At 36.0% G+C, this 14,069-nt stretch overlaps 1 protein-coding gene across 2 annotated transcripts in view; it reads left to right on the top strand.

The window, feature by feature from the left end:
- CSRNP3 (cysteine and serine rich nuclear protein 3) overlaps positions 1-14,069 on the top strand; it is a 211,677-nt gene that overhangs the window by 104,946 nt on the left and 92,662 nt on the right. Inside the window, exon 1 of one of the 2 annotated variants that reach the window (XM_071216336.1) lies at positions 13,721-13,991. The exons of the other annotated variant lie outside the window; for it this stretch is intronic. The gene's annotated coding sequence lies outside the window, so the exon portion shown is untranslated. Of the gene's footprint in view, positions 1-13,720; positions 13,992-14,069 lie in introns of those variants that run through there. 2 annotated transcript variants of the gene reach the window in all.

Raw genomic sequence — 14,069 nt, 5'->3', positions numbered from 1 at the left:
CTTGGGTTGCTTCCATCTTTTGGTAATTTGAATAATGCTGCAATAAACATTGGTGTGCAAATATCTCTTCAGGTTCCTGCTTTCAATTCGTTGGGGTATATACCTAGAAGAGAAGGCTCTTTTGAGCTGAACCTTGCAAAGTGTGGAAGAGTTCACTTGAAGAGGAGAAGAGAGTGGAAGAGATCAGAGGACCAAGTTGCAGTTAGTACTGCACTCTTTACTGAGAACAGGCTTCTATATCAGACTGCCCTTTCTATTAATATATTATAGCAAAAGATTTATTGGGCAATGCAGAAGAAAAGTTGCTCTCAAATTGTTTCCTGGGAAACACTCTCCATTTGTGTGACTATCGGTTCTTTTTCAGTTATGCAATTAAGCACCATAGCAAAATTCACTGATAGTATGTTTCAGTTCAGAAATCTTCAACCTCCTGTCTATCTGGGATAGTAAGCAAGAAAGAGTAAGAGTTCACCTGCTGGACTTTTTCGTCCCAGTCATCTGTTGTGCCCAGGGGAGACTTAGCTTGAAGAGGTACTTTTTCCCACTTAGATGTTTTCACCTCAGACCCTCTCTGCTTTTTCTGTTGTCCAGCTAGAACTACATACAGCCTAGCTACAGATTTTTTTCTGAATTCTCAAGATCTTTCTCCAATTTAAACTCATACCACATCTCTCTATTGCCTAGCCATTTTTTGAGTTTGAAAATACAATCTCTTATCCAGGCAAGTGAAGTCATTTGCCATAATGTAGCACTCAGTAGCTGGGTCAGTAGTAGCGTTACTGACTCCTTACTGTGGTATCCCCAACCACCTGTTTGGTCCATTGCCACCTAGGGAAAGGATGGGAGGGGACAGGTGAAACTCCTTGCAGTATCAGGAAAACAAAGAAGAGCAACATGGTATGTGGTTGCTTGAAGAAGATATTAAGGAGGAATCTGTTCATTAGTCAAAAGCAAACATGTCTTTAGGGAAGTCTACGAGACAGCATGGCTTCAAGCTTCAAATCCAGCCTAAGAGGAGAGTGGGGAAACAGAGTTCAATTTCCTTGTGAACTAAAAGCGTGCACCTGCAGCAGTTGAAATTGTTTGAACAGCATCCTTATTTTAAAATGCTTTTTCTTCTGGTTAAAAGAATTTTTATATAATTAATGTCAATATATTAACAATTCTGGTATTGTTAAATTTTACACTGATTGTATTAGTAAAAGAGAACAGACAACTTGGAAATCTATAGATAAAGCCAGAATAGAAAAACAAAATCACCTATTGCCTAATGCCCAAGATTTTGATTTTGATTATACTCTTAAACAATATGCAAATTATAATCTCAATATTTTACATATAGATGAACAAAAAATAACTCAAAGAGTATAATTTATATTATAACACACACATAATCCCTTAATTCTTTTTCATTCCTGTCCAGTCTTCTTATACACATATTAGTTGTGATCATAGTTGTTTACATATCTGGTAAATATTTTCATTAATTATTATTTTGTAAATGTTTCCCTATTTTTATGTAGTTATGATATTCTGATTTTAAATTATACATGGTCTTCTATTATATTGATAAATGTATTTTTTTTTTTTAAAGATTTATTTATTTTAATTTCCCCCCTCCCCTGGTTGTCTGTTCTTGGTGTCTATTTGCTGCGTCTTGTTTCTTTGTCCGCTTCTGTTGTCGTCAGCGGCACGGGAAGTGTGGGCGGTGCCATTCCTGGGCAGGCTGCACTTTCTTTTCACGCTGGGCGGCTTTCCTCAGGGGCGCACTCCTTGCACGTGGGGCTCCCCCCACGCGGGGGACACCCTTGCGTGGCACGGCACTCCTTGCGCGCATCAGCACTGCGCATGGCCAGCTCCACACGGGTCAAGGAGGCCCGGGGTTTGAACCGCGGACCTCCCATATGGTAGACGGACGCCCTAACCACTGGGCCAAAGTCTGTTTCCCGATAAATGTATTTTAAGTATATTTAGGTGATTTCTAGTTTTAATTATTATAAATGTGGTTTTTGAAAAGTTGCAGTCTTATAGTCTATTAAAAAAAAGTTGCAGTCTTATAGTCTATTAAATCATTAATTTATTGCTGTGATCTGCTTCCACAGGGTCCACAGAAGATGGCAAACTGGAGTATCATAGCCATAGGCTAGGTAGATCAAAGAAATACTATATACAGTGTAGGAAATATATGTAGACGACTTTAAAGTCATCTCACTGTGAATGGCTGGGAAATGGCCAATATTATCTCAGGAATCATAATTGCACATTCCATAGATAATCATAAGTAATTAAGGAGGCGAATATCCAAATCATGCTATGGCCTATACGGAGTAGCAGTTGCTACAGTCTCCACAGTTGTCAGCTAAAGTTAACAGGGATCATAGTATTCAAATAAAATATGCTTCCTCATCTATTGTTAATACAGCATGGTGTGCTATTCAGGTAAGAAATTCTTAGAATATCTAGAGAGAATTTATTGAGACTGTGATCAAAATAACTTGTTTTACTAGTTTGTTCCCAGTGATAATTTCTTCTCTTAATAGCTTGTTAATGTTCTAAACACATTAATGTTCTAAACTAAAACAGGTATGAAAAGAATATCAGTCCTTTAGCCCAAACACCCAAATTAAATACCACCACCTCCTAATTTGAAGTAACAACTATGTACTATGATAACATGTGTACTTACCAATCATACACCTTTACAAGAAGGGTATATGACTTCCTTCCCTCCATAAATAAAAAAAACTACAACCAAAATGCTTGGATCATGATTTTATGTTATAGTGCTCTTTGATAAAATAGACATGAGTAATGAATATTAAATAGCAAGCTGATTATAGGAACAAGAAAGAAAATGCAAGCCTCATATCAAAGAAGCCAGGCACTGGCATTACTAGGAAGCCACTCAGTTAAACTCTTTTAAACACTTGCCTAAAGGAGAAATATAATTTCTTTCTTGTACTTATTCAAGTTGTATGGTTAATATAAAGCATGGAGGTGGATATTATGATCAGGAGCATGATTTTGATCTGCATAGAATACATTTATATCATTTTGCTTATATGAACACCGCAATTCAGTTGATGGTATTTCAGATTTAATGTTTTGTTGTGGAAAAAAAAGGCAGCTGATCTTTGTTCTTTCTTAACCTTTAATCAGTCCACTGAGAGAAATTAGCCTTAAAAGTTAGCCTGTGATTAATGAAATTGTGTGTCAGAACAATAGATCTTGCTTATGATCTTCTCTACCAGGCTTAGTGTTCTGATTGAGCACTCACAGGACAAAATAGCATTGCTGTATACTTAGAAACTTATACTCTTGCCTGGTGCATGGTTTGGCGTTCAGTGTTTGCCTTTGAATGGATCCATGTCTAAGCTTATTCCTATAGTTTTCATCTTGATTAGTTGTGTCATCATCCATCCTTGCTCCCAATTTAAAACTCATGGCATCATCCAGGATTCAGAATTCTGCTTCACCTCCAGTCAAAATATCTGCTAAGTTATCTCCTTAAAATCTTTCTCCTACATCCCCAGGGCTGTAACTCTCTTCTTTCAGAACTTAAGAACTTTTGTTTTCTGGGATCTTTCAACACTGTCTCATTTTGTCTACCTTCTCATTGGAAGTCATCTCTCCAAATCATTCTTCATAGGACTTTTAGAGTTACTTACAAAAAAGCATGTGTAATCAAGCCACTTATAGAACCCCATAAAATTTCAAACTGACTCTAAGATGAGTTCCAAACAGCTTAGAATTACAAATGCATAATCCCATGAAGGACAAACTACATTACAACTGTCAGAGTGAATTTTTTTAAGTTTCCTTCGCATAGACATTAGTCATGCTTCAGAATCTTTATATATTTTACCCTTTCTGCCTAGAATTCTCTTACCCTTCTTTTCCACAAAAGAACTCCTACTCATCCCTTAAGATTTATTTCTTGTATCACCTCTTTCTCTGAAGCCAACTTTGACTCGCACTAGAGCCACATGGGCTTAAAGCCGTACTACTTATGTTCCAAGCTTATAATACCTAGTGATGTAAAATGAATAAATGCATGAAAGAAATAATGATTGAATACAGGTGAATATGTCAATGCTGTTTCTCTGTGTCTCTGTCATACAAATCAAAGGAGATTTATTCTATTATCCAAATATTTGTAGACTTGTGTTGGTGAAATAAAATATAGAAAACTCTTTATGGGCTGTCTTAACTCACAAGCAGTGTTATAGCCCATTTAGGTATGAGGCAAACTTCCATTTGAAATGAAAAGTCACAGTTCCTATTAAATTATTCTTTTTTTCCCCCTTCTTTTGCCTACTCAGTTATGTTTGACTTTAGCATATTCTGGGTTTTCTTATATTTTTCTTGTCCCAGGTTAGACATCAAATTCGAAATAAGAAGAAATCAGTTTAATCATCTCTGGCGGTCAATAAGAAATAAATGAGTTTTTGTGTACTCAGAGAGGAGCTTTTGCTTCATTGACACTTTTTTTGCGGGGAAGGGGTTAGTCTCCATGTCCAGAAATAAGATTTATGTAAAGGTGACATGTTCAGCTCTTACCCAGGGGACGGATTGCTAGCCTCATCTTCTCTGCTCTTTGCAGTCACCCCAGCTTTTAATGGGCACAGACCATCCCGTGGTTATGACATCATGCAGCCCACCTGCCCTGCTGCAGATTATCTAGTGAGTTCTCCAAGGAAACTCGATGACCCAGCAGTCATTGTTTCTTGTCCCGTGGCCCAATAGACCTGTGGCTTCAGCACCCAGCTATATTTTCAAGTCAAATTCAGGGAGATATTTATTTTATTTTTTAAGCATGGTTTGTCTTTATAATATATTTTTGGAATATTGTATCAGTAACTATAGTTGTTTAGATCAAAGGGAGGATTTCCTCTTTTTTATTTTCAAGCAAAAATATTCCAGTGTATGTATATACCAAATTTTGCTTATCCATTCATCTATTGATGGTGATTTGGGTTGTTTCCACCTTTTGGTTATTGTGAACAATGCTGCTATAAACATTGGTGTACAGATAACCTGTTCAAGTCCCTTCTTTCAATTATTTGATTATATATATTAAAGTGGGATTGCCAGGTCATGTGCTAATCCTATGTTTAGCTTTTTATTTATTTATTTTTAGAGCAGATGTTGATTTACAGAGAAAATCATGCAGAAACTGCAGAGTTCCCCTTATACTCCCCTCTCATACACAGGTTTCACTATTATTAACACTACGTATTAGTGTGGTACTTTTGTTACAGTTGGTGAAACAATATTATTAAAATTACACTATTAACTTCAGCCACTCTTTACATTAGGGTTCACTCTTTGTTTCATAGACTTTTATAGGTTTTTTCGTGGTAATTTACATACATTCTAAAATTTCTCTTTTTATCCTTTTGTGAATATGCAATTCAGTAATGTTAATTACATTCTCAAAACTGTACCTCTATCACCATCATCCATTACCAAAACTTTTCCATCACCCCAAACAGAAACTCCATACCTATTAAACATTAATTCCCCAGTCCCTCCCCACCAGGGCCCTGGTTACCTGCATTATTGTTTCTGACTTTATGAATTTGCATATTCTGCTTATTTCATGTAAGTAAGATCATCTTGTATTTGTGCTTTTGTATCTGGTTTACATCACTCAACCTGATTGTCTTCACGTTTCATCCATGTTGTCGTGTGCATAAGAATATCATTCCTTTGTATGTCTGAAAAATATTCCATTGTGTGTATATACCATATTTTGTTGGTCCATTCATCTGTTGATGGACACTTGGGTTGCTTCAACCTTTTGCCAATTGTGAATAATGCCGCTTTGAACATTGGTGTGCAAATATCTGTTCACATCCTTGTTCTCAGTTCTTCTGAATATATTCCTGGTAGCGGGATTGCTAGATCATATGGCAGTTCTATATTTAGTTTCCTGAGGAACTGCCAGATCGTCTTCCACAGAAGTTATAGCATTCTACATTCCCCCCAACAATGTACTAATGTTCTTATTCTCCACATCTTCTCTAACACTTATTTTCCCCTTTTTAAATGATAGCCATGCTAGTTTTATTTCCTCTTTTATCTTGATAAATACAGTTTTCCAATGCCTTTGTAATGATAGAGCAATTAACGGGTAGGGGAAAATCTGGATACTTTCTTCCCTGGGTCACTTTGCATAAAAACTTCTCTACACCAATTTCAAATGATTATGTGCCTATTGTACATGTAGTTGCAGCAAGCTCTTCCTGCCATTTAACCTGCATCCTTCCAAGCAGCTATCCACTGGTCAATTAAAATAACACCTGCTACTTTGGTAGTCTCATAGTCATATAGAATGAAGAATCAAAAGGATAATTCTTCAGCAGGCTTATATCCCTTGATAGGTAAATGATATGTGTGTATACGTGTGCGCATATGTGTATTTAAATCTTAGTTTGCATTCTCCAAATTATCTTGTTCATATCTTTGCAGAACTAGGACATATTTGTCCTTTCCCTACATTTTTTTCCTATAAAATTTAGGAATCAGAAACAAGAAAAAATGTAAATACTCTCCTCTATGTACTTTATTTAAAAAAGGTTCTATTGTTTCACAGCTACTGTGTCTCCCAGACACCACATTAACAATATTTGATGTTTAAAATGTTTCACAATATCTAAAAACAGAGAAGCCAAGTCCTAAAATAATCAAAATACTCATGAAATTATTGAGTCTTTCTAACAAAATCAGTTTCTTGGTCTCAAATTCTCAAATCAAATTGGTAGATGAATCACAGAACCAGTGACTGTTAAGGCTATCAATGAGATTACAGACCAGTTTAATCCAACAAATTTTTAATATTCCTTCTTTCTGTATGATGGATTCCTTTCTTCTCTTTCCTCAGACACTACTTTTAGGGTACAGCTTGACCTTTCCTTCCTGCCCTTCATCAGATCTTGGCTGCTGCCCTGATACTCCACCTCTCTGTCCCCTCCCTAACTGTCAAAATTGTCTTGTCTTCTTTACATTTTATTTTGACCATACCTTTTGTCTTATCTATCATGACTCCACAACACCTTACATGCCTGAAAAATATCTCACCTCAGGCTTCAGAGTCCTCCAGGATATATCCCGCTTGGCTGGGACAGTCACCAGAGTGCCTGAATGTGGCTTCTCTAGCCTGGCAGTGTCAGGGTAATCAGACCTCTACATGGCAGCTCAAGGCTCCCAGAGAAAGGGTTCTAAGAGGTTCAGCTGTAAGCTGTAATACTTCTAATGACCTAGACTTGGAGCTGTATGTGTGTGATTTTATATACATATATAACTTTACCATGAAAGGAGTGTTGTCTCTTCTAGATACAACATCCAAAAGAACATTAATGTAATGTTTTTTTATAATTTGAAATTCAATAAATTATTTCTGGTTACAAAAATTATTTTCTGATTTTAATAAATGATATTGAAAATAAAGAAATAAATTTTATACATAAAATGCATGATCAGTGTATTAGTATTCTCTGTTGAAACAGAACTGACAGGAAATATCTGTAAATAGTATGAGATTTTAAAAAATTGTTTCATGCAATTATAGGGATGCACAAGTCCAAATTCCATAGGGCAGGCTGCAAACTAGGGGTTCCAATGAAAGTCCTTGATGAGTTCCCCGGGGAGACACTGGCTGTCCAAAGTAGAGATGGGATTTCTCTCCCTGAATGCTGAAATCACTTCCCCTTTTAAGGCCTTCAACTGATTGGATGAGGCATCACTCTTTGCTGACTGCAATCTCCTCAGTTGATTGTATATGTAACCAGCCATCTATGCAATCAACTCACTGATGATTAAAGTCCATGAAATGCCCTTGTATTGCAATTGGCAAGTCCATGGATAGAAGTTTTTTGGAAGAAGCATTGTGTGCAGGGAAGGAAACTCCATATCCAGAGTATGTGTCTCTTCCAGTTAGAACAAATCACTGCCACTTCCATGATAGAAGTGGCCCAATGTAATTAACCTGCCACCAGGTAGCAGGCTGATCACCTTGGGAAATGGTACCATATCAGGGGCTGAGTATGGGTCTCTGCTGCTAGCTAATCAGCACTCAACAGTGGCTGTAGCCAGGTTGGCCTTGGTGAGGGGAAGTCCATGTTGCTGAGCCCATGCATAACCTCCATCCCTACCACCATGGCCACTTTGTTCATGAGCCCATTGGACAATGACAGGAATGGCTGGCAAAAGAATCTGAGTGCTAGTCACAAAGTGGATCATCTTATCCACTTGATTATTAAAATCTTCCCTTGCTGAAGTCACCCTTTGTTGAGCATTCACATGGGACACAAATATTTTCATGTTTTTGCCCACTCAGAAATGTCTATCCACATACATCTTCCCCAGACCTCTTTGTCACCAATTTTCCAATCATATTCCTTCCAAGTCCATGACCATCCAGCCAAACCATAGGCAGCATCCCACAAATCAGTGTACAAATGTACGTCCAGACATTTCTCCTTCCAGGCAAAATGAAAAACCAGGTGACTGCTAGATGTTCTGTCCACTGGTCTCCTCAGGGCAGACCACTACTGGTTTATCTGGCAAAGTCTCAGAAGAATTTAGGGTTTCAGTGTCCCCACAGCTATCATCATCAACTCATATGTCTCTATCCCAAATCCTCAGGGTTCCAGACCTTTCCAATCATTACCTTCACTTTAACAGCAGACACCCTGCAAGGTTGAGATTTTAGTTTCCATTGTAACTCTGCTACTTGTACAATGAGACACTGAGTCTGGTTTTCAGAGATCTCAAGTCTGTGGCTACTTGAAACAAGATTTTCTTTCAGGACACACAGAAACTTTCACATCATTCACACAGCACTTAAGTTGCAAATTTGAAGCCTTCAGTTCATCCCTTTTTTATGTACCTGTATTCAGCATATTTAGGAATAGCCAGCCAACATCGTTATACCTTGCCTCTTATAAGCATGGAAGTAGTCAAACGCAATGGTGATAGTTTATGTATTTCTATTGCAACTCATGCCATGGACTGTCAGTGACATTTTGATTACTGAAAACAAAGTCATTATGCCTTTGGATCTAATCAGAGTAGGTAGCCAATTGCAAAAAAAAACACAAAAAAACCTCTTTCTCAAGAACCACCCCATTCTTGGTACCAAGTTGTATTAGTCAGAGTTTTCTAAGGAAACAGAAACAACAGGAGATATCTGTAAATAGAATGTCATCTCATAAAATTATCTCACACAACCCTGGGGAGTCACAAGTCCAAATTCTGTAGGGCAGGCTGCAAACCAGGATCTCTGATGAAGGTCCCAGTAGACACGGGCTGTCCAAATAGAGGTGGGGATTCTCTCCCTGAATGCTGAAATCACTTCCCCTTTTAAGGCATTTAGCTGTTTAGAGGAGACATCACTCATTGCTGACAGCAATGTCTTCATTTAACTGTATATGTAACTAGCCATCTATGCAATCAACTCACTGATGATTAAAATCCATGAAATGCCTTTGTTTTACAACTAGCCCAGTGCTTGCTTGACCAAACAACTCGGCACCATTACCTGGTCAAATTGACACATTCCCATCACAGTTAGTCAAAATGTTCAAATTTTAAAAACATATCCTTACTTTACCACTTTCCTATAACATGCTTAGGACATTTTTTAAATGAGAGAACCTATGATCTTCTTAGACACTGCGTATTTCATTTTTATATTCCTAGCAACTGTCTCAGAGCTTGGTACATGGTAACCTCTCAGAAAATGTTTATTGAATTAGACCTCAGTTTTGAGGATGACATGGCCAATATATTGACTTCTCAATGTGTATGTGCAGGAGGATGAAATGTATTAAGAAAATCCAGCCAATCAAAGGTAAATCCAATAGAAGGTACTGGACTATATATCAGTTAATATACTTACAGGAAACACAGGTGATGGTGTCAGCAAATCTTGTCCATCTTTCTTCACCTGGTAGAGCATTCAAGGAATCATCCCTTTAACCCAGGGGTTCTTAACCTTTTTAGTTCCACAAACCCTTTTGACAGCGAAAACCATGGACCCCTTCTCAGAATGTAGTGGCAGATAAGTTTTATGACACTCAACATCAGTATGTCTTTAAATTAAATTTTAGGATTATTCAAAATTACATTTTACAACTTTCCCATAATTTCAATATGTGATAACCTAACACAGTTCAACATCTGTTCAAATGGTCATTTTCAGCAAACATTTAGAAATTTGAGTTTTCCCATATGGTCATAAAACCATCTTTGCCATCCTTACCAATCTTTTTGCAGGCAGTTATCCACTGCATTCAGAATGCGCTACATTAAAAGAAAAATCATACTAAGTCCACACTACAGTGTGTATTATATAATAAATATGTCACACCTGCACCAACACATCCCCACAAGAATAATGTGGTTTTTTTGACATTTCAATTCAAGCTCACAGACACCCTGAAATCTTTTCGTGGACCCCTTGGGGGTCCGTGGACCCCTGGTTAAGCCTATCTATGCCTAAATTACTTCATTATCTGGGTAGCAAACATTCTGGGATACTTCTGGCAAGCTTGATTTTTATTTTATTTTTAAAGATTTATTTATTTATTCCCCCCAGCCCTTTTGTGACTTGCACGCTGTCTGCTCTCTGTGTCCATTCGCTGTGTGTTCTTCTGTGTGTGCTTGTCTCCCTTTGTTGCATCATCTTGTGCCAGCTCTTCGTGGGCATGGGCCATCTTGCCTTCACAAGAAGGCCCTGGAACCCAAACCCAGGGCCTCCCTTATGGTAGATAGGAGCCCAATCGATTGAGCCACAGCTGCTTCCCTATCAAGCGTTATTTTGTAGAAAAGGAGCAAATGAGGTGATTCTTTAGTGCCTTTGTCATTAGAGAAAAACCAAGATAAAAGGCACTAGTAAGAGTTTAAATATCTTTTATCAATTCAATTTGATTTGATTTGATTTGATTTATTCGATTAAATTCACTAATAAGAGTTTAAACACTTTTTTCTAATGAATATAGCAAAGTAAATCAAAATGTCCTTTAAATCTAGGATGGAATTTGCTTATTTAAGTTCTGTTGTTGTTCATTTCAAATTTAAAGAACCTGGCTGATGAAACCATTTTAAGCAGAAGCATCATTGTTCATTATGTAATGGGAAAATCAGAAACTCTGCTGTATTTCTCTTGCCATGTTGCTGACAGAGTTACAGAATTTTGAAAGAGGGGCATATTTTGTAATTCATTTTAATCTGGAGTCAATTTTACGAGATTTGTTTTGAATTACTTCCTAAATTTATTTTGATTTTTAATGCATGTATTAGGAAAAAAAAAACCCTCATTTCCAAAATTTCTATCTACCTTCTGTAAATGAGTAGGACAGTTCATTTAAAAATATTTTAAACAATCATGTCTTTCAATTTATTAATGTTCGTTGACAGTGCTTGCTGAAAACCAATTTAGAGAACTGAAGTATAAAAATATTGCTGCATATTTCTATGGTGTATTTTCCAAACACTTTTATTCCTGTTTTGCAGATATGAAAACTAAGGCATAAGATGCTGAAAGAACTCACTAAGGTCAGATATGATTGTAGTAGACAGGAAAGATAATTATTATTTCATGACTCATTCTATCTTTTTCTGTCTCTACCTCTGTTGTTCACTTTACATACCTTTTTAACTTTCGTGAATTTGACAGGCTCTTACTTACACTTAACGCATTACGTTTATAGACTATAGTCTTGCCATTGGAGACTTGCTAGTCTTACTAGTGATTTAATAATTAGGTAGTTTTATATTCCTTGTATTTATTTATAATTTGATCTTACTGATGAATTCTTTCTTTGGATACATACCCGCAAAATTCATATATATGTGTATTATTTTTAATAACTTCACAATCCCCTCCCCTACAAGAACTTTGAAGGAAGTTAGTTTTCTGCTGATTCTTTCCTTCCATTTGGCAACCATTTTATTTCACTGTTTTGAAGTGATGCAGTAAGAAAAATGGCTGCCTTTTGTTTATTTCCCTGTGCATTTGCATGATGACATCATCAAAGATATTAGCTAGAATGTACATGTCTTTAAGAATCCAGAGGTACACTATAAACGAGTAGTACTATGTTTTCCTTTTTCCTTTTTAAACCCCAAGGTTTTGTACATAGCGTAGTTCTTGTGTGCAGAGGGGAAAAATCAACATGAGCATTTTGGGAAAAATGTACTATAATGGTGGCATTTAAAACATTTCTAAATATTTCTGCTCATGTTAAGAAAAACCTACTAAAAAGCATTTACTTAAATCATAAAGCATTATAAATCAATGCTAACTCTACTAATATCATTATAAAGAAAGACGTAGAATCATTGTATTTAGAGACTGGATTATTTAACAACGCTTGCCTATTCTGATTTAAAATTATTTTTTAAAAATTTCAGTAGACTCTTAAAAACATTTTGTTACTTTTTTTTCAGAAAATGATTTCTTAGTAATGGAAGGCATATGCAAGTACAAATAGTTACTCTTTTTCAAAACAAGTATTTACAAACAAAATAATTACAAAACTAAGTATTTATAAATACTATTAAAATGTGTAGTACTGTCTGTCTAGCTATAATAGAAATTTTATTTTATGTTCTTCAATTATTGTGCTTCTAAGTTTTCCTTAACATTATTAGGAAGTAAATCTGTACTCTTTGTTGTACTTTGCATATATTTGTCATATGATTTTTCACTTGATTTACAAGCAACATGCTTTCAATTATCAATTCATTTAGATGGTTAAATAAGAAATCAGTTTTTCCCGTCTAATTCTAATGACTAAGTAAAATAGCTTTTTTATTTGGACAATCCATTTTCAAAATTGGAAAATTATTTTAGGTGGGTACTTTTAAAATATATTTTAGAAAGATAATCTAAATATGTATGTATGTGTGTGTGTGTATATTTATACACATATACACAGAGCAGAAAATTCCTGTAAATGAGGGGTAGTCATCTCTGAAACTACTTGTTAACAATGAAATCAGATAAGATAAACCATATGCTTTATTGAGGTAAGCTGCCTAAAATAAGTTAGTGCAATTTAAAGAATTAATATAAACCACATGTCCTTTAGATCTTTAAATTGAAATCCTTATTGTTCTTTTAAGGCAGCTGTTCTTCTAGGAATGTGTTATCTTTAAGAGGATGAGATTAATCATTGACTTCTTTTATACACATCAATAAAAGAGACCCTCTTTATCAAAAATAATTATCTTTTTATTCATATAAAATTGATGAAATTTTAATAGAGATTTTGTGGGAAACCAATGACTTATCCTTTTAGAATATAGCATCAAGGAAAAAGAGATATCAGCAATCTAAAGGTTAAAACATATTGTCAAATAATTCATTAAGGCATGGCTCTTTAATGATATTTGTACAGAGGTACTTTTAGAAAGCAGAAGGTAGAAAATGGCTTTTTGCTAGTTCCCTTTCCTCAAGTTAGCCTTTTATTCAGCCTTTTATTAAAATGAAATCTAGTTAACTTCACTTGAATGCTTGCTCAAGTGTTTTCTGTAATAATTTTTTTTTTAATCTTGTGAAGGGATTTCCATAAGTTGTGCTGCATTAATGACTTAGAGCAGCTTCATAATCTGTTATTCTTTCCTCCTAGTAGACCTCAGCTGATAAAAATATCCATAGACACAGTGAAGTCAGTGGCATGCCTAGCTCTCTCAGACAAAACTCCCATGTGATCACATATAGGCAGCCTCAGTGAGGCTGATGCCGTGCAGCAAGCAGTAGGTAATGAGTCTTTGTGCAGAGTGAAGCTCTTGTCGCCGAACAATAAAGCATATGGTACCAGCAATAAAACACAGGGCTGGAAAATTTAAGAAGATTCCGCTGAATCAGGAAGACACAGTGCCTTCGGTGATGCTGACACATATTATAAAATGATAATCAATTTATTTTGGAATCTAATGAATAAAGAGAGCAAGGACTAGGACTACAGCTATTTGAACAGGTCGGTGATTTTATAAATTACTCCAGCACTTCTTATGTTTGATTGGTTTTAAATTAGGATAGCTGATGTGTTTTGCCT

The sequence above is a fragment of the Dasypus novemcinctus genome, chromosome 7 (genome assembly GCF_030445035.2).
Source record: "Dasypus novemcinctus isolate mDasNov1 chromosome 7, mDasNov1.1.hap2, whole genome shotgun sequence".
Lineage (NCBI taxonomy): Eukaryota > Metazoa > Chordata > Mammalia > Cingulata > Dasypodidae > Dasypus > Dasypus novemcinctus.
This window is presented reverse-complemented; position numbering and strand designations above follow the sequence as displayed.